The following is a 20,226-nucleotide window of genomic DNA, read 5'->3' on the forward strand; positions in this document are numbered from 1 at the left end:
GCATTTTATTTGTTTTCTATAACTTTATTTGTTTTATTATTATTTAACTGATTGGTGATCACGCAGGTGCCTCACACGCACACACACACTATTACAGAGTTACTAACTTGACATTTCAGCCATTAATCAAACTAAAATGCAGTCAACCAAACATAAATGTAACATTGCGCAATTTACAAGGTCCTGTAAAATCAGCGTTCAGCGCCGAAACAAGCATTTATTGCTCATGTGAAGGATGTTTTACGTGGATATTGGAACACAAGTGAAGTACAAAGCCTTGTTTGCATCATAGATAATAGTTTAGCAAATGTTAGATGGCAAAAATGGAAACATATGGATGTTGAATGAGAGAGGCTTGTGAGCCCAATGCCATTTAGTTTCGCTTTAATTCATTCATTTTAGCCTGACGTTGTATTCTGTTTATAATGAATGCCACTATAGCCTAATTTGTATTTTACTTCATAATTTAACATACAATTTTATAGCTCCTCATTTTTTTAAATTCTTGTTCTGTAATACCGTCAAATTTAAAGGGTTTGTTGTGGATTAAGGAGAACTAAATAAGCTATATAGTATTTATAACGTTTATAAATGTTTTGTTATATTTAATTTATATAGGCCTATATTAAATATATTTAATATGCATATAAATTAATGCCATTGTTTGCAATCATAAGGTTAACGGGTGTTTTTGGACTAAGATCAATTTCTCTTTCATTAGATTACTTCCTCTTTTTGGCCGGGTTATGTTTCTCTGTGTCGTAAACTGTAGGGGTGAGGCTTCTAAACCGGGGTGTTTTTAGGGGCGTAATATTCAAAAGACGATTGTTTTCAGCTGCTATATTTATCAGTGTACGATCTTTTGTACGATAGGATTGGCGGCATATGAATGTTTCATAAATCACATGTGAACTCTGTCGTAAATTGATTTGTGCGCTCGGATCTGCTTTCTACGTTAGATTGATAAATGAGAGCCATTGTGTGCAATCTGACACACCCACTGGAATCTCGTCAACTGATCATGCATGCACTGATAGCTCTGAAGTAAACTAACCCTGAAACAGAACGTAAACAGGAGCAGGTTATGCTCAGAGAATAAGTTGCTGAGAGTGACCGTTCTTGGAACTGAAAGCTGAGTTTATCTGCTTACCCTTAAACATACCCAGGTATGTCACATAGCCTAACCTGTTTTCTTGAATACCCCCCAAGTCCCCAATGCACAGGGCAATAGTGACACCAGAATAAAAATATTCATGATTCTGAAGCTGAAAATATAGAATTATTTTAGACACATATGCTTGCACTCGGTCACAGACTGCATATAAATAGAAGGGGTGTAACGATACATTGTTAAATTGAAATATGACAAAATTATTGTAGTATAATTATTTTAAGCAAAGTATTTTAAGCAGGAGAGGTGGGACATAGCAAGCACCGAGAGAGTCTGTGTGTGCACGGCCTGTCTATAAGAGATTCAACGAATGGCTACATTGAAAGCGTGAGCGTACTGTGTGAGAAAATGAAAGTTACCAGAGTTTTAGTAACAACACTACCAGTCAAATGTTATTGTGCACATGGTAAAACAACCAAAATGTTATAAAATGTGTGCATTTTAATTTATTTCCATTTAATTTACACATACAAGCTATTTGTATCTTAATACTATGTTGGAAAATATCTTCACAAGGAATAGTAAAGTGTGCCCAAATTTTTGACTGGCAGTGTATTAATTGGTTATATGAAATAGTCTAAAATGCTATACATTACTAATATTGTGGAATACTAACTAGAACCATACTGTACCCTGTAAGACTCTTCACAGAGATGTAAAAGCTTTCTGCTGTTCTGGGCTTGAAGTCAATACATGATTTCAGTCTGAACTGCTCAAAGGCTCTCAAAATAACTCCTTTGTAGTTCAAACCTACAACCACAATCAGAAATACACAAAGGCTGGGAAACAATATAAAATTGAAAATAAGTATTTAATCGCTGATTGAACTGTAAGTGAGAAATCCTTGTTTTCTTACTGAGATCCGCAGTCAGCTCATAGGGGACGGGAATATCCCATCGATTGCCAAGAATGACGCTCCTTTCATTAGGCTTTAAAGCAGAATAAGTATATATATATATATATATATATATATATACAGATTAAGCATGGTATGTATACAGTACAATGCAAAACAAACAAAACTCACCATCATGATGTCTCCTTCTGTGAGATTTAAACCTAATACAACAACAGAGGTCAGTTCACAGTAAACATGCTTGAATAAAACAAACATGAGTTAAATGTGAATTTAAATGTAATGATTTATTAATGCTTATGTTAATGTTTTGAGGTCTTGAGATAGCATACTGCAGAAGATTGATTTACCTTTGTTTATGTCTGGAATATCCTTCCATTTCTCAATATTTCCTTTGAGCAAAATATAAGGAAGAAAACAAAAGAGAGTAGGGAATTAGAATTCTGCTCATTGAGTGTGAAAATGCAATTTTAGTGAAATAGTCTTAGAGTAAAATGACAAAAGAGCAATCATATCATCAGGCAGTAATGAGCAGTTAAATCAATGTAGAAAATAGGATCTTTCATACTGCACACTGGAAAAATATTACAATGAACTATAAAAATGAAAATTTTTAATTTAGTTAACAAAAACTATGTTGAAAAATGTCAGCTGACAAGCTTTTTTCCCTGACTAAAAAGAGACGATGATGAGACAACAAGGTCAATTAACAACAACTGTGGCAAGATGAACATGCAATATCCTTGACAATAAAATACGAGACTAAAATGTGTTTAAAAAAAAAAAAACTTTTTTATTTTTGTCTAAAAATAGGATACAAAATATTACGGACTGTTGTACATTCCTCTAATACGCCAGTTTTCATGTTTTTGGTTGCCACATATCAAGAGGTCTGCTATTTACTATTAACTACTATTTACACTCTGCAAAGAAAATACTGCTGTTTTTACATAGTGTAAATAAAATCTATTGCCCATAAAAATGCTAATTTTACTAAGTGTAAATAAACAGAATAATTACAACAGAATAATTTGAGTGACTGTGCTGTACTTACCAAACAATATATGATCAGGGAGAGAACATGAACAATGAAAATTATATTCAGACATTTAGAAAAATACATTTAGCCTGAAAATCAGCAGCTGTAGGCCTATATCACTTTAATAATGCCAATGTATTATAATATAATCTGTAAACTGTCCAACTTACTAGAGGTGATGCAAGACAAATATCCAAAGCCAAACTTAGCAGAAAAAAAGTGCATAAATGCATTGTCACTGGAAATGAGAATGATCACATTTGATGGTTAATTTAAGTTTACAAGTTTTACAAGACCATTAAAATATGTGAAACTATTGAAACTAAAAATGGATATATACCTGTTTCCAGTCCCTGTAACAAGGATAAAAGTGAAACCAAGTTTAAATGAATACCAAGTAAAAGTCCCTCAAGCTTTTATACTATAGCCCTGTAGCGCTACACTAAACCCCACCTTGAAGCCTAGTAGAAAGACTGGCTAGACTACAAAATGAACATCACAGATGGCACGTTTGCTTCTTTTGGTATTTCTACTCAGCTTAAAAGCAGGCATAATATATTAAAAGACAATAGTATAAACGACTATATAGTATATTAAAAGACTAAAGTATATTAAGACTCCAGCACTGATATTTGTCCAATTTTATAGTGAGAGTAATTTATTAAAGTTTATTAATTTATTACATTTTGTGAGTAATGCACATCAATAATGATGAATCAAACTAGTATCATTATTTCTCATAAAGGAGGACAAAATATATAATCTTGTTACATTATCAAATAAACATCACATTTCTTTAGGAAGAATAAACATTTCTATTAACTTCTCATTAAATTATAAATTTGAGGAGTTTTAAGTGCTCTCTCCCATTTCACTGTACTGTTATCCTTTCAGTCAGGGCAACAGAGGGAGCTAATGAACAGAAAACCAGAGTAATGATGTTATTTATGACCTATGCAGATGCAGTGTCAAATATGGATATTAGTAATTATAGAGTAAAACAAGTTCTCCCCAAAACGGCCTGCCGTTTTGGGGAGAACGGGTCGTCATTCGCCGCTCGCCAAAACCCACCGCCCAAGAGAAATTTGTTCCGCCGGTGGCGAAGAGGATCCCGCCGTACACGGCGATGAATGTTCCGCCCGCGGCGAGGAGGATTCCGCCACAAAGGACGATGAACGTTGCGCCGGCCGCGACGAAAAGGGTTCCGCCGCCAATTACGGTTCAACCCGAACCACCGAGGGAGGAAAAACAGGTGCCGGTGGGAATTTTGATAGAGTTTGAGGGCATGTCAGTCCCTCCAGTGCCTGCTCCTCGCCAGTGCCATCCAGTGCCTGCTCCTCGTCTGTGCCCTCCTATCCCTGCACCTCGCAAGAGGGTCCCGTCCAGCCCGCCTGAGTTCCTGCTGGTCCCGTCCAGCCCGCCTGAGTTCCCACTGGTCCCGTCCAGCCCGCCTGAGTTCCCGCTGGTCCCGTCCAGCTCTCCTGAGTTCCCGCTGGTCCCGTCCAGCTCTCCTTCGTCTCCGCTGGTCCTATCCAGCTTCGCGCCCCCCGTGCGCCCTCGAGAGTCCGCGCTGCAAGAGCGCCCTCAGGAGTCCGCGCTGCAAGAGCGCCCTCAGGAGTCTGCGCTGCAAGAGCGCCCTCAAGAGTCCGCGCTGCAAGAGCGCCCTCAAGAGCCGCGCTGCAAGAGCGCCCTCAAGTGTCCGCGCTACAAGAGCGCCCTCCTGCGTCTACGCTGGTCCCGTCCAGCTCTCCTCCGTCTCCGCTGGTTCTGTCCAGCTCCGTGCCTCCCGTGCGCCCCCAAGAGTTCGCTCCTCCAGAGCACCTTCAAGCGCCCGCTCCTCCAGAGCGCCCTCAAGCATCCGCTCCTCCAGAGCGCCCTCAAGCGCCCGCTCCTCCAGAGCGCCCCCAAGAACCCTCTCCTCCAATGTGGCCCCCAGAGGGGAACTTTCCCAAAGAAATTTTTTTTGGGGGGGGGGGGGGGGGGCATATAGTCTCAGCCTGTGTGGCCAGGCCAAGGGCCAAGGCCACGGAGCTCCCTGATCCGCCAAGGCCGCCCAAGGACCCCGATCCGCCAAGGACCCCGATCCACCAAGGCCGCGATATCTGTCACATGTCGGTTTTCCTTTCAGTTCTGTTTTGACCTTATTTGGTAGTTCCTGTTCTGATTTAGTTAATTAGTAATCATCATTTAGTCCTGTCACCTGTGTTTGATTAATTATCTAGTTTGCTCTTTTGTTTCCTGTTTATTTATAAGCATTCAGTTTTGTCCCCATCTTTGTCGGATCTTAAGTTTGTAATGGTTTAAGTGAGTTGATGCCAATAAAAGTACATTTTTGTTATTCGTTGTTGTGGGCGCCTTCTCTACAACCACCAACCGTGACACTGACAGCGAGCTTTGATACTCCGGTACCTTCTACATGATGGTAGGAGCTGGAAGAGTTTGTGGGAGGGGTGGGTGGGGTCTTTCACGATGCTGGAGGCCTTGCTGGAGCATCGTGCAAGGAAAATGTCCAGGATGGAGGGGAGAGAGGCACCGCTGATCTTTGGGGCAGTGTTCACTGTCCGTTGTAGGGTCTTGCGGTCAGCAGCACTGCAGTTCCCGTACCAGACAGGGATGCAGGTGGTCAGCATACTCTCAATGGTGTCCCTGTAGAAAGTGGTGAGGATGGGTGGCGGGAGACTTGCCCTTTTCACCCGGTGGAGAAAGTGGAGGCGCTGTTGTCCCTTCTTGTTGAGTGACATGACGTTGGTGGTCCAGGTGAGATCCTCTGAGATGTGCACCCCCAGGAATTTAGTGCTGTCAAAAATGCTCACTGTCAAGCAGGTCGTGTCTCAAATCAGGTCTGAGGACTGGTTCGTCACGATAGACCTCAAAGACGCCTATTTCCATGTCTCCATCCTTCCTTCTCACAGGAAGTTTCTGAGGTTCGCTTTCGGGGGCAAAGCATACCAGTATTGGGTTCTTCCCATCGGCCTAGCACTCTCACCCCGCACTTTCACCAAGTGTGTGGATGCGGCACGGATGAGGCCGTTGCGACTGCAGGGCATCCGCATACTGGCTTCCAGTTACATTTAGGATTGATTTTAAAGTACTTTTACTCGTTTATAAGTCACTCAATGGCCTAGGACCTAAATATATTGCTGATATGCTCACTGAATATAAACCGAACAGACCACTCAGATCATTAGGATCGAGTAAGTTAGAAATACCAAGGGTTCACACAAAACAAGGCATAAACTGCTTTTAGCTATTATGCAACCCGCACTTGGAACCAGCTTCCAGAAGAGATCAGATGTGCTAAAACATTAGCCACATTTAAATCAAGACTCAAAACTCATCTGTTTAACTGTGCATTTGTTGAATGAGCACTGTGCTATATGTCCGAACTGACTGCAATAAATTTTAGGTATAATCATTTTCTTTAAATTTATTTTAAATCATTTTCTATATCATTTTAAAATTCCTTGTTTTTATTATTTTTATTTCCATGTTTTTATTGATTTTAATGTCTATTTCAATCTCTTTTATGTAAAAGCACTTTGAATTACCACTGTGTATGAAATGTGCTATATAAATAAACTTGCCTTGCCTTGCCTTGCATGCTCAATTATATCGACGATTAGTTGATCCTCGCTTGATCAGAGCGGTTGGCGATTCGGCATCGAGATGTCGTTCTCGCCCACATGAAAGACTTGGGGTTAAGACTAAACGCCAGGAAAAGTGCGCTTTCTCCAGCTCAGAGAACCACTTATCTAGGCGTGGTGTGGGATTCGACCACGATGCAGGCTCGGTTGTCCCCTGCTCGGATCGAGTCGATCCTCACGGCAGTCAGGAGAGTGCGAGAGGGCCAGTCACCCACTGTCAAGCAGTGGCAGAGGCTGCTTGGGCTTATGGCAGCTGCGTCTAACGTGATTCCGTTGGGCCTGCTTTACATGAGACCCCTACAGTGGTGGCTCAAGACCAGGGAGGTCTCCCTGAGGGGAAACCCGCTCCGCGCTGTCAAAGTGTCACGCCGCTGTACTCGTGCCTTAGACATGTGGAGTAACCCTTGGTTCTTGTCTCAGGGCCCGGTGCTGGGAGCTCCTTGTCGCCGTGTTTCGCTTGCGACGGACGCCTCCCTCACCAGTTGGGGTGCGGTCATGAGTGGCAACCCTGCCCGCGGTCTGTGGAGTGGTCGCCACCTGACGTGGCATATCAACTGGCTAGAGATCCTAGCCGTGTTCCGTGCACTCAAGCACTTCCTCCCGTACCTGAGAGATCACCACGTGCTGGTCCGCACCGTCTGCTGTCGCGCCCCTTGTACAAGCTGGCACACCAGATCCTTGTGTGGTCCCAGGGCAAGCTCCTATCACTTAGAGCTATGCACATTCCTGGACATCTCAATGTGGGAGCAGACGTCCTGTCGAGACAGGGGCCGAGGCCCGGGGAATGGATGCTTCACCCCGAGGTGGTGAAGCAGATTTGGAGAATTTTTGGCCAGGCACAGGTGGACCTCTTTGCGACTCGAGAGTCAACGCAGTGTCCCCTCTGGTTCTCTCTAGCTCCTCCAGCTCCTCTGGGCCTGGACGCTATGGTACAGACTTGGCCGAGGCTTCATCTGTACGCCTTTCCCCCGATCGCTCTGCTCCCGGGAGTTCTGGCGAGAGTGCGCCGGGACGAGGTCAGTCTACTGTTAGTAGCACCGTTCTGGCCGGGCCGAGTATGGTTCTCGGACCTGATTTCTCTCCTCGACGGCACTCCGTGGGAAGTGCCCGTCAGGAGAGATCTCCTCTCACAGGCCAGGGGCACTATCGTGCACCCTCGCACAGAGTTATGGAAGCTGTGGGTGTGGCCCCTGAGGGGGCACAGCTCTTAGCTTCCGGTCTGTCAACCGAGGTTGTCGAGACCATCCTCCAATCCAGAGCTCCCTCCACGAGGAAACTGTACACCTTGAAGTTGAGGCTCTTCACATCTTGGTGCGGGGACCTCCAGCTCTACCCAGTCAACTGCCCGATCCGCGCAGTTCTGGAGTTCCTGCAGGCCCGTTTCTCCGCAGGGTTAACCCATTCCACTATTAAGGTCTACGTGGCAGTTATTTCGTCATACCATGCCCCTAGTAGTGGCCAGACAGTGGGTAGACACCCCCTAGTTACACGTTTCCTCCGTGGTGCGCTGAGGCCACCGGTACGCTCCCGCGTCCCTATGTGGGACCTGGCTGTGGTCCTGGAGGCTCTGTGCAAGGCACCTTTCGAGCCTATTGAGGAGATAACTGATAGACTCCTCACCATTAAGACCGCTTTCTTGCTGGGTATCACCTCTCTGAGGAGGGTGAGTGACCTTCAGGCCCTGTCTACGGCCTCTATTGACTTTGCGCCCGGCATGGCGAATGTATTTCTCTACCCCCGCGTGGGGTATGTACCTAAGGTTCCATCGGTCGTACCACAGCCAGTCGTACTCCAGGCCTTCTGTCCTCCTCCCTTCAGGGAGCCAGACCAGGAGAAGCACAACTGTACGTGTCCAGTGCGAGCACTGGGCACGTACATCCACAGGTCATCCCTGTGGAGGAAATCGGACCAACTGCTTGTGTGCTATGGTCCCCCTAAGAGGGGTCTTCCTGCCACGAAGCCCACTCTTAGCAGGTGGATAGTGGATGCCATCTCTCTGGCATACGAGGCCTCTGAGCGTTCCCTGCCGCTGGGAGTCAGAGCGCACTCGACCCGAGGTGTGGTGGCCTCCAAGGCCTTCTGGGCAGGTGTCCCGGTTCAGGACATCTGCAACGCTGCTGGGTGGTCCACGCCCCTGACTATTGCCAGGTTCTATAACCTCGACATCCGAGCCACTCCAGGCTCATCTGTCCTATTGTCCTGACACCAGGCAGGGACTTGTCAGTCTGGCGGCGTTGGTATCTCATTCCCAAAGCGTCACTGGACGCAGCTCAAAGTTCCTCGAAGGGAACGTCTCAGGTTACGTATGTAACCATGGTTCCCTGAAGGGAACGAGACGCTGCGTCCTTTAGCCACATTTCCGGTATCCCTGCCCGCGCTTGCTTCATGACTTGGATGATGATTGGCTCAGGTAGAATAAATTTCCATCGTTTGCCAACCAGAGGCAGAGTAGTGCGGGTGTTCTAGTTTTGCCAAGTCTGAGTTTTTTTTTAAAATAACACAATAACAACAGTAATCTTAGGCTACTCATCAGAGTGATCTCCTCCAGTGGACAAAGCTGCGCATCGTGTTCTTCTTTTGAGGTAATTTATGGGTTATTTCTTTCAGCGCGCCTTCTTCCAGAAACAAAAAGTAGCCACGATGAACTTGATGAATGTTCACGTTTGTTTACGGAGATGATGTGGGCGTTTACATATCCGACCATCTCACGTGGATATATAAATTTGAGCTGCTCATGGGCATGACCACAGAGATAATGAGTTTAGACGGAACTTGCGTTGGTTTCATATAGATTACTTTATCAGAGGTAATCCAGATTATTTTATACATTTTTTGACTTCATCGAAATGTAGACAGTTCAAGTTTTCTATACATGTATTTCTCATGTCTTTGAGCCAAGTATTCACTGAGATTCAGGTTGTTTTTTTATGTTTCTGTGATGAAACTTGACAGAAGAGACCGAAACGGCAAAGAGCGCACCCCGTTTATTTTCTTTATTTTACAAAAACATATTGATTTGTTGTTATAATGACTGAGAATTTTTTGTTCTTTTCGCGGTCATCATGAAGATTAGTTGATTGTTTTATAATAATAATTTATTCTAATTAGTGTCCATTCAACATGTTTAATATTGGGGGCATCTGGGTTATTTGACATAGTTGAACAATTTATTTTTTTAAAGTAACACAATTACTTTCCCTGGTAATTAGTTACTTTTATAATGATGTAACTCAGTTACTAACTCAGTTACTATTTGTGAGAATTAACTAGTAACTATGACTAATTACTTTTTTAAAGTAACCCCCCCTCCCCCCTCTCTTTCTTTAAGTTCAGTCTCTACTCTCACAAGGTGAACTTTAGCTTGTTGGAGTTTTCTGCTCAGTTCCACTCTTGCTTCTTTATTCAACTGTTGTCAGTGTTCTGTGTCTACACAGAGATCTGCGAAGGCACCTTGGAGTCTTTACAATTCCTCCTGTTGCTCCGGGGCCTTTTCATCCACTCTCCCACACCCGTCCTGGGCCTCCATGGTCAGCTGGTCTAGGTGACTTTGAGCATTTGCCTGGCTCCTCCGAGCCTCCTTAGCCTTCTACGCAATACAGTCCTCTTATCTACTCCCTGTTGTAGATGTTGTATACAAAGAACATCAGGCAAAACTGACGGAAAGCTTGCGTATGCAGAACCTACTGCAAAAACATTTGTACATTTGTCTGGGGATGGGAGATCTGACAGGTCAGTGTAAATGAAAAGTTTGTGTACAAGTAAAACACAGAATAATTATTTTGAGCTGTGTAGCTTTTTTGCATCTTGTCTTTGCAGCCCGGGGTTCTCAGCCAAGCACTGTACAAACAGTGTAATGGATGATTCCAACAACGAGATTGTCCACTTTGAGTTGGTGCAGGTCAGTGTGAATGCAGAATTGTATCATTATGTTTTGGACATGCATATCTAACAATTCAGAATTTATTGTTTTTTTTTTGTTTTTGTAAAAAAAAAAAAAAGGTACTAATATTATTTTAACTTATGACCATAATATATTCACTCACAAGCAGGAATAGTTGAGGTGGTAATAATCAAAGTGTTGTGATTTTTTTCAGGTTACACAAGCATCAAGCTCTGTTGCCATGGAGCCCATAGACTTTAAGAGAGGTGTGAACTTTCTTTTACAAAATGGAATTGACATAGAAGTGATGACTACAGACAGAACACCGTCGATACAGAAAATTATGAGGGTCGATTATCCTCATATTGTCAGAAACGAGACCGGGATCCAACTGCAGGTGAGTAACTCAATTTATTGAAACAGTGAAAACAAAAAAATGCTCAGACCAACACAACCGGCAGCGAGAAGATCAGAACTTCAGAATAACGCATAATGGACTGACACAAGACAGAAAACATAAGAGCATGATAAAGGGGAGATAATGAGGACAAAATAGATTGCAGGTGAGGAGGGAAAATTAGCAAACAGGATAACAAGAGGGGCGGGATGCTCTTGACGGTGCGTACGCACTCTTTTTCCTGGAGTGAGAAAAGAAATGAAGTAAACAAGGATTTTAAACTGTATTTTCATTTCAATATACACATTTACATTAAATATTCCCCTCTCATTAATGGAGATAAGCACTGAAATTAGCCTGTATAAAGTCATTAGGCAGGAGTTAAAACAAAATTATATGAATTTAGACATTTGTAGTGGATGCGCTTGATCACTTTACTTGTGGCATGCTATGTTTTAATGACAGCGAGTGCTATTAGAATTCATACATATACTAAACCGCAGATCTCATGTTATGAGAATTTTTTTTTTTTTTTGCATGAACAGTGATCAATAATACACACTTAGATACTATTGTTACTGTTGATATTATTTGGTCAGTGGAAAGAATGAGATTAAGTATATTCTAAAATAGGCTATTTATCTGAGAACTAAAGTGTTTTGTTTTTATGGATATTTTGATACATTCATTTCAAAACATTCTGGATGATTTTGGCGATAAAAATTAATGTGGCACAAATGGCATTTAGTCCGTATCTCATGTTTCCTTAATGTCTTGTACCTTTGACGGTGTTAAACATTGTGTCACGTGGATGGGAATATAAATGGAAATGATATGCAGATGAGATTATGCATTGTAAAACTAGGCGTTGTAAGCTCCATATATGGTGATTTCTGGGAGGAGTCAGGGTGGAGATCTACTCGCTCTTTCACTGATACACTTCCTCAACACAGTAAAAAAGCAGCACCCTGCAGGAATTTTTGCCTACCCGTGCAGACCTCCGTAACTTCCTTACAACTTCAACAGAGTGGTATCCGCAGTACTTTGCATGCTTTCCTATACTTTATCTGCTTCACATTTCTTGTTATCCTTCAAGGCACACAACAATAAACACAGACCACTGCATGCAATGTATATCTGCTTAACGTTTACGTCATCCTTCAAGGCCCTCTTGACAGTAAAACAGATCTATGCATGCAATTATTTCTTCTGGAATCAAAACCCCTTTTCCTTTTTGTTCTTTAAATTTGGAAGAGCAATTATTAAGAGTCCTTACCACCAAGGGCTAACTGGCAAACAACACAAACTTCTTATATAAGCAAAAACTGCTTACCTTTAGTGGCCACAGAATCTGTGCCTTTCGCCAAGCCAGCCCAAAATGCTCTTTCTCTCCTGGTCCTTTCCAATCCTGTTTGGGATGCCAATATGTGGTGGCTTCTGCCTCTTTTATGAAGAATCACTCTTGAAGTTTTGGGGTTTTGATACCAGAAGAGAGACTTCATTATCATTAGACAATAAGGCCGAGAAAACTATGCAGAGAGATCAATCGAATCTGTGTCCATACACTCGTTTATATAGTTTTTCTCTAGGCCTGTTCTATACATTTCATACATAGCTGTTTTACCTTTTTTGGCTGTCTTTCCAGCCTGCCACCCAGAAGCAGACAGGAGGCCTTAATTTTATGTTCTGTGACCAAAGAGGCCTCATCATATATTTTGTCTAATGTCAAAATAGGTCACACAGCTTCATCATATGTATGCCTCATTCTCATACAGACTTCTATACATGCAGGCAAATACACATGGATTATAGCATGATTATAATAGAAGAATAATTTGATACATAAATGACTATATTCACATTATGCAGGCAAATAAACATGATTATAACATGATTATAATAGAAGAATAATTTGATACATAAATGGCTATATTCACATTGATTATACTTGAATAAGTCCTAATTTGATTAATAAAAAACTTTGTCATTGACTGATGAACCGGGAAGAAGCAGGAGCAGTCGAGAGGTGTCACGATCTGCTACTCTTGTGTCAGAAACGAGGAGCGCGGAGACAAAGGAGATTCAGAAACAATCTTTAATAATCCACACTGGGAAACACAGGGAAGCCAGGAGTCACACACGTAGCACAGGGACGTTTAGACGTATAACCAGTGTTGTGCAAGTTACTTACAAATTGTAATACATTACAGATTACTTGTTACTGTTATTTAAAAGTAATTCCTTACCTTACAATATTAATGTCTCAGAATTGTAATGCGTTACATGACTCCTGTATTACTTTTGAGTTACTTTCACCAAAATAACTACAGAAGTAGAACTTAACATTCTAAAATGACAAAATGTACTAGAGCCCTGCTCTAATGGAAAAGTGTTTCCTTTAAAAACTTTTGCAAAAAATATTTCCTTCCGGCTTTTTATTAAGTTCATTTAGAAAAAAAGTTTGGAGCATTTTTTGTTCATTAAATAAGTTTTTTTTTTCTTAAAGTAACGACCAAGCGGCCAGCGGCAGACCGGCAGGCTGATCATAGCTTATGCTTGATCAATTTAGCCTTCTCAAATCATCATGATGTGCTTAAAATAAAATCTATAGATATACTAAAATACAAAATATACTAAAATAAAAATGTTTAAACGTTAAATCTAGATAAATGTGCACTGCATCCAGTTTGTGTGGAGAGTGGAAGCTGCGCAGGACATGGAGGCACCAGCGCAATCAATCATCAGCGCAATCAATTGAAATTGTTTTTCAATGGAAACAACTTACGTCATCATTTTTTCTCATAAAGGTAAGAGTAATACATCATTCGTAACTGTACAGGGTCTACTTTTATTTGTGTGCACTCACAATGTGTATGGGTCACCATACTTGGCTGAATGTCACTTCACTTCACTTAGCTTTTATCTTAAACGGGAGCGCTTCACAAAAATGAACCGAAAGACAGCGAATACATGCCTCACAGACATGATAAATATATCTATAGAAAGCTTTAAATTACTACTTAACGAAATAAATAAAAACAAAAACTATTTAATACAATCGTTATCCATGAAGATGCTCTTCTCTCTAAAGGCGCGTCTAACGAGGAGATGGCGAATCCTTACTATTTCCCCCGGACACATTCATGGTAATTGCTTTTGCTGGGGCTTTTGCTTTTTGCATTACTCCCAACACTGCGTATAACAGGGGATAAAGGAAACTAAACAGAACGCTCTTTAAATACACTACACACAAGGACTAAACAAATCTGACTGACAAGAAACACCTGGAATCAAATCAACACAAATGGAAACAGAAACGGGCGAAATCTAGGGCAGGAAAGGCACAATGGGGAGAAAAACACAGGACACAGGGACACAAGTCTGACAAGAGGTGAGTATGACACTGTGATACAGTTTCTGAATGGCTTAGCTTGCGATAACTTGATCTTTTTGACACCGTAGGAGGATCGTGGAGAACAGGAGCTTAAGTACACGTAGAGAGTCTGGTAAGTTTTCAGGGATGTGAACGGTAGACCGGACAATGAGTGACTCAAGGGAGTGTGCTTATGAAGGAGTGCTGATTGCTTTCTGCAGGTGCGGGTGATCAGTAATCGGGGGATTGTGATCTGGTGAGTGTCGTGACTGGTGACAGAGACTCCCTGACATTACATCGCCCTCCCGGAAGGCGCATCCCGCGCTGTAACATATCCACCGGGGAGGGGGGGTGGGCGCCCTGGAGTCTGGTCCAAGACAGAGACACGGGAGGCCTCCAGGGTGGATCAGGGAGCTCGGTTCTAATGCTCATTTTCAACCTGAGGGAAATCACACACGCATGGAACTCTTCTATCCTTACTCTTAAAAGATAAATACAGCCAATTCAGGAGAATTTGTCTTACTGTCTTTTGCTTTCGGTTGAGTTCAGTCTTTTCCCAGTTCAAGGAGTCTCTACTTCAACTTTCAGTTGAATTTCTTTCGTTCCCGGCTCAGAAAAGATTGCGTGCCTTGGTAGGTTGCTGTCACGAGAATACTCTTCAGTGGTTGGTTGGCCTCGTTCTGGCTTGATGACGCTCCCAGGAACTTGGTTTCCGTGTCTGAGGCTTTTAGATGTTAAAGTTCTTTGGAAGCTTGAGTCTTGGTCTCAGTTTACTGCTCAATCATGATGTTAAATGGCTGAGAGCATCGAGCAAGGAGCGCTGAGCTTAAGCTTTTCTTTTCAATTTCCAACAACAACAACTCAAAAGAGTATCTGTTTTTAACTGGCCGATTTGGGATCTGCCCCCCGGGCGACTGACCAAATCGGATTCTTCCTGTGGGGCGGAGCCCCGCCCTGCACAGCCCCTTTTCTGTGCATACATTATCTGTTCAGTTATTTATCACATGAAAACTTATTAACAGCAGATTTCTATTCGTATTGTAATCATGCATTGATGAGAACAAACAAATTTCATGCACACCAGCTTACTATTAATGAAATCAGCTTTCATCTGAAACCAAACACCTACGTATTTGATATGCACAAAAATATATATCCTTTCTATTCATTACGCGGTTAATGCATCGATTAAATGATCCTGAATTCTACATAAACACATCCAGCATGTGAACTGAACACTAGGCATCAGGTGACGTTATGCATCAGGAGATTACAACAATATCATACGTTCCAATAACACAGTAAAGTTTATACATGTCGTGACAACCTTAATATATGTTGTGAATATAATGTATATAGTGTTTTTCCAGTATATTGCTTCAATAGCAGAAACTAGTATAAATTTGTCCCTGTAAGATATGTGAGCGTAGCGTGGCGTCTTTGTCTGTTAGAGAGCAACAAGGAAAAGGCACATTCCCCTCTTGGGGAGAAGCGCAAGGTCATGGGAAGGTCACTTTCGTGGAGATCTGGAGATTTTCTTAGTTGGACGTTGATCGTAAACACATCATCTTCAACGATACCATCCTTGAATTTACTGCGTTAATGGAGAGAGATTAGGGAGTGTTTTGTGTGAAGTTTCTCCAAATGACAAGGTTTATTTATGATAAATCCAGCCAAGCACTTAAAGTTGCTCTTCTCTTAAAAGCATCCAGATGTCTTTTCTTCAATATATCCTGTTTTTTTATGTTCCCAGGAGAAAAGGGAGTTCGGAGCGAGCGGTGGGCGCTGGAATGCGAGATTTGATCCTTGCTTCAGGAATGTGTTGAAATTGGGTGTTTGTGTGTATCCTGGTTTCGACCAGGACTTACATATTCCCCCTTTGTTCGGTGAGGTTCCCGCTGTGAACGTCGGCGGGCACTGGAACAAGAAGTAGGGAGAACAGGCACACACAAGGCACAAACAACATCTCCATCACTGACTGAATCCTGGTGCAGGGTAATTTGAGAATGAACAGGTGAGAAACTTGAGAAGACAACGGGGTTATTGGTGGTAGGGTCATTTTGATTGGTTTAGTTGTCAGGGGTTCGACGAGGCGGTATAGGCGTGATCTCAATCAGGTTGGTTGAGTTCTCTGGTTCGGGTTCTTGGTCAGTTTTATCACGTCGGAAAATGCGCGGGACGCCTGACGTGCATTTGTTGAAAGACTCTTGAACGGCGTTCACTCGCTTGTGTAGGAGGAAGGCCAGGGTCAAAGTCACAACATATCCTACAATAGTAGAGATGCAAAGCGCTGTGTCAGCGGCAGACCAAGACCAAATAATTGGTGCGCCAGCGGGCGGAAGGCGAGCGATAGCTTCTAAAGCTGTATCAACAGGAGTTAAATCAATCAGTTGCGTTCCTTCCTCCCTGATCCTTTCTTCCAATTCTGGATCAAGGGCGAAGGAGTGCTGTTTGAAGAAGGGTGAGATTTTGATTTCAGCCTGATACTCGTCGTCGGTAAGGTGATACAACGCCAAATCGTCAATATGGAGGATCGAGCCCTTAGGGACCGTGATCCATAGAGTTTGGTTAGGTAGGATAATGCGTGTGGCGGTGTCGTGTTGATCGTATGTGAGGGTAGCCATTCGCGCTGGGGTGTTGACTAGCCATCGGTTTCCAATAATTTCGGCTTGCGTTACCTCAACTTGAGAATGTGGTGTCGCTTCGGCGGGGCAGCTAGTGTCGGGCCTAATGGATTCTAGGCCGCAGATGCCCTCAGTATTATTGCGGACAAACGGTTTTACTCGGGCAAAGGAAATGAATGTCTTTCATAAGCGTACACATCTTTAGGTTTGGGGCCAGATACAACTGTTCGTTGTTATCGTGATACGCAACGACTTCAGGAGTGTGGATTTTGACACAGGTGTTTCCCTGGCAAAATCCCACATTCACAATGTCTTTGAGCCGGTAAATGTTATTAGGGTCGATAATGGGCAACTAAGGAGAAAGGCCCGGTCGCCTGGATCGGTTGACCACGGTTCTCACAACGAGTTACAACTGATGAGGGGACTAGAGGGGAAGAGAAATTATAGTGAGAGAGGGAAAAAGGAAAAACACAAAACAGACACAACGAAAAACAAAGAGATACACAAAGAGACACAAGGACACTGGATGAGGTGAGGCCGCAAACGAGTGTCACGTGTGGAGTAACTCCTCTCTACTAGAGGTTGGCCCTAGTAGTGCAGCTGAGGAGAGAGTGTATGTGTTGTGTTTAAGCGAGGTCGCTATATGTTTCCTAAACAACAGAGGTTATGTTAGTGTGGTGTAGAGCGTAGTGATGTTTTATTAACAAATTTCGGGAGGAGCACGCGCAGATAATTAACACGGCCAATTCACCATCAGCAATCACTCAGTCTATCCTATCAGCCGAGAGAGAACTTCTATAAATAGACCAAGCCATCTTACCTTCATTCTCTCTACAGTTTCTAGCATTCGGTTTTGCTCCTTTGCTATCATATCACAGACGCATCTCTTTCTGGAGAATGAAAAACCTGGACCGGAGATTTTCGTATCACATCGCAATCTGCAAGCTCTAGGCTCACTCCCTTTCCGTCAGTCACCACCGCCGAGCACCAGGCTTCATCGCAGCAGGTGCTCTGCTAGACCAGCCACACGCTCTCCACAATGCCGAGGTTTAACCTCGCCTCAACCGACATCCTCGTCTCATTCGGCCATTCCAATATATCCTCAGATCGGAGTCTGTATTTAAGCCCGAAGCAAACGCTGATTTATTCTGACGAATCCTTCTCGCAGAGGGCAAACAAAGCGGATACGTGCGATCTGTTCGTTACACGGCAAATCAGCCAACCTCACTCCTAAATCCACTCCAGGCGCAAAGGCGGCCAATAGATCGAGCAAAGCCCCGATCTCGCCTCACTCTCCACCATCATCGTCCCGTACAAGACCCGGCTCTCCTAGAGCATTGGGTCGCAGTGGCAGGCCTCAAACGAGCAAACCCTCACTCGGCTCTTCTTTTCTCCGCAGTTCTTCCGGCCGCAGTGCCGCATGTAGCCGGACCTCCAGCTCTCGTAGCAGTCAGCGCGAGGCTGCCTCCGGTAGCGGCGCAGGCCATGCTGCAAACAAAAGTTTGTGTGAAGGCAAGTCATTTGTTGCTAAAAAATCGTCAAACAATGTGATGACATTATGGACGTGATGTAATTTCAGTAACCATGACGCAACTGCGCAGATCACGTAAGGAAATGATTAATTTTCTGTATTAATTTTCACCAGCATTTTACATGTATTTTAAATTGCACATTACTCCGATAGACGGATAAGGTGTAAAAGATTGTCGGAACTTAATTCTTAGGAAATCATTGTGCCTAAATGAACAATTACAGGTGCAAACTAACAGATAAGGCGTATCATAAAGAACCATTCATGCCATTATTGAACAATGCAACCCACCTTGCATGTGTCGTGCATACGACTAGGCACACCTCTTCAAGTCTCTACCAACCGATGTACGGCTTGCCTGGCCAGCTGCTCCAATACTTTCTTCTTTTCATGTGGTTAAGAGGAAAAACATGTACTTTCATAATTTTAAAACTTTTTAAAAAGTTGTTAAAAGCCGCCATATTTTCTCCTGCTACATCTAACCCCTCTTTCTTTTTCTCCAGCTCCCACAGCACACGCTAGCTTGAGTCTGCCTCCGCTAGCTGCGCAGGCTGCACAGGCTCTCCAGCTATTTTTCTCCGAATATCACAAGCCTCCACGGCCTACAGCTGCAGAAGCTGAAACAAACACAAAGTTGCTCATGCTGGCAACACATGCCCTCACATCTCAGTCCTTTCCTCCCGTTACTCCAAATCCTTTTCCTTTTCAGCGGTCTCCAGCTCCCACAGCACACGCTAGCTCGAGTCTGCCTCCGCTAGCTGCGCAGGCTGCACAGGCTCTCCAGCTATTTTTCTCCGAATATCACAAGCCTCCACGGCCTACAGCTGCAGAAGCTGAAACGAGCACAAAGTTGCTTATGCTGGCAACACATGCCCTCACATCTCAAGTCCTTTCCTCCCGTTACTCCAAATCCTTTTCCTTTTCAGCGGTCTCCAGCTCCCACAGCACACGCTAGCTTGAGTCTGCCTCCGCTAGCTGCGCAGGCTGCACAGGCTCTCCAGCTATTTCTCTCAGAATATCACAAGCCTCCATGGCCTACAGCTGCAGAAGCTGAAACGAGCACAAAGTTACTTATGCTGCCTCTGCGTGCCCCCACATCTCGGGCTTTTCTAATGACCCCTTTTTCTTTTCAGTCGCCTCCAGCTCCCATGGCAGACACTAGCCCAGAGGCCTATTGAAAAGTAAGGCTGCCTCTGCTGCAGGGTTGCGAAATAAATTAGGATTTTGAATATTTATCGAGTTCAAAATAAAAATCCTCATTCGAATACAAACGATGCATTCGAATTTTAGGTGTGTCAGGCAGCCTTATCAGTGGCACACAGAATGCATATCTTGCACATTTTCTAGAGTGACCTTACTTTCAGACTCGCATCTCGCACGACAGAAGCATGTTTAGAAAGCCATGTAAATGTCTAATTGTCTCTCGTCTCCTTAAATCAAACCATGCATACATGATACTGCTGGTTCACAATTGTTTAAGCAACTTGATTTATATTCGGTTCATAAAGATTATGCACCTTTTCACAGATAGTCATGTTGTTTTATTGCTTTAATAAACGTGCATTAGTAATATTTTGCTCTATGCACCTTCACGTGGCCTAAGGAGAGAAGCCAAAAGCTTTTACCCCTAACCGAAATCATGCCTTTCAAATTTGAATAGAACTCGAATATTGATAATATTTAGGTGGGAAATTCAATTTCGTCTTTCAGC

This window comes from Barbus barbus, assembly GCF_936440315.1.
Source record: "Barbus barbus genome assembly, chromosome: 17".
In the NCBI taxonomy this organism is placed as follows: domain Eukaryota; kingdom Metazoa; phylum Chordata; class Actinopteri; order Cypriniformes; family Cyprinidae; genus Barbus; species Barbus barbus.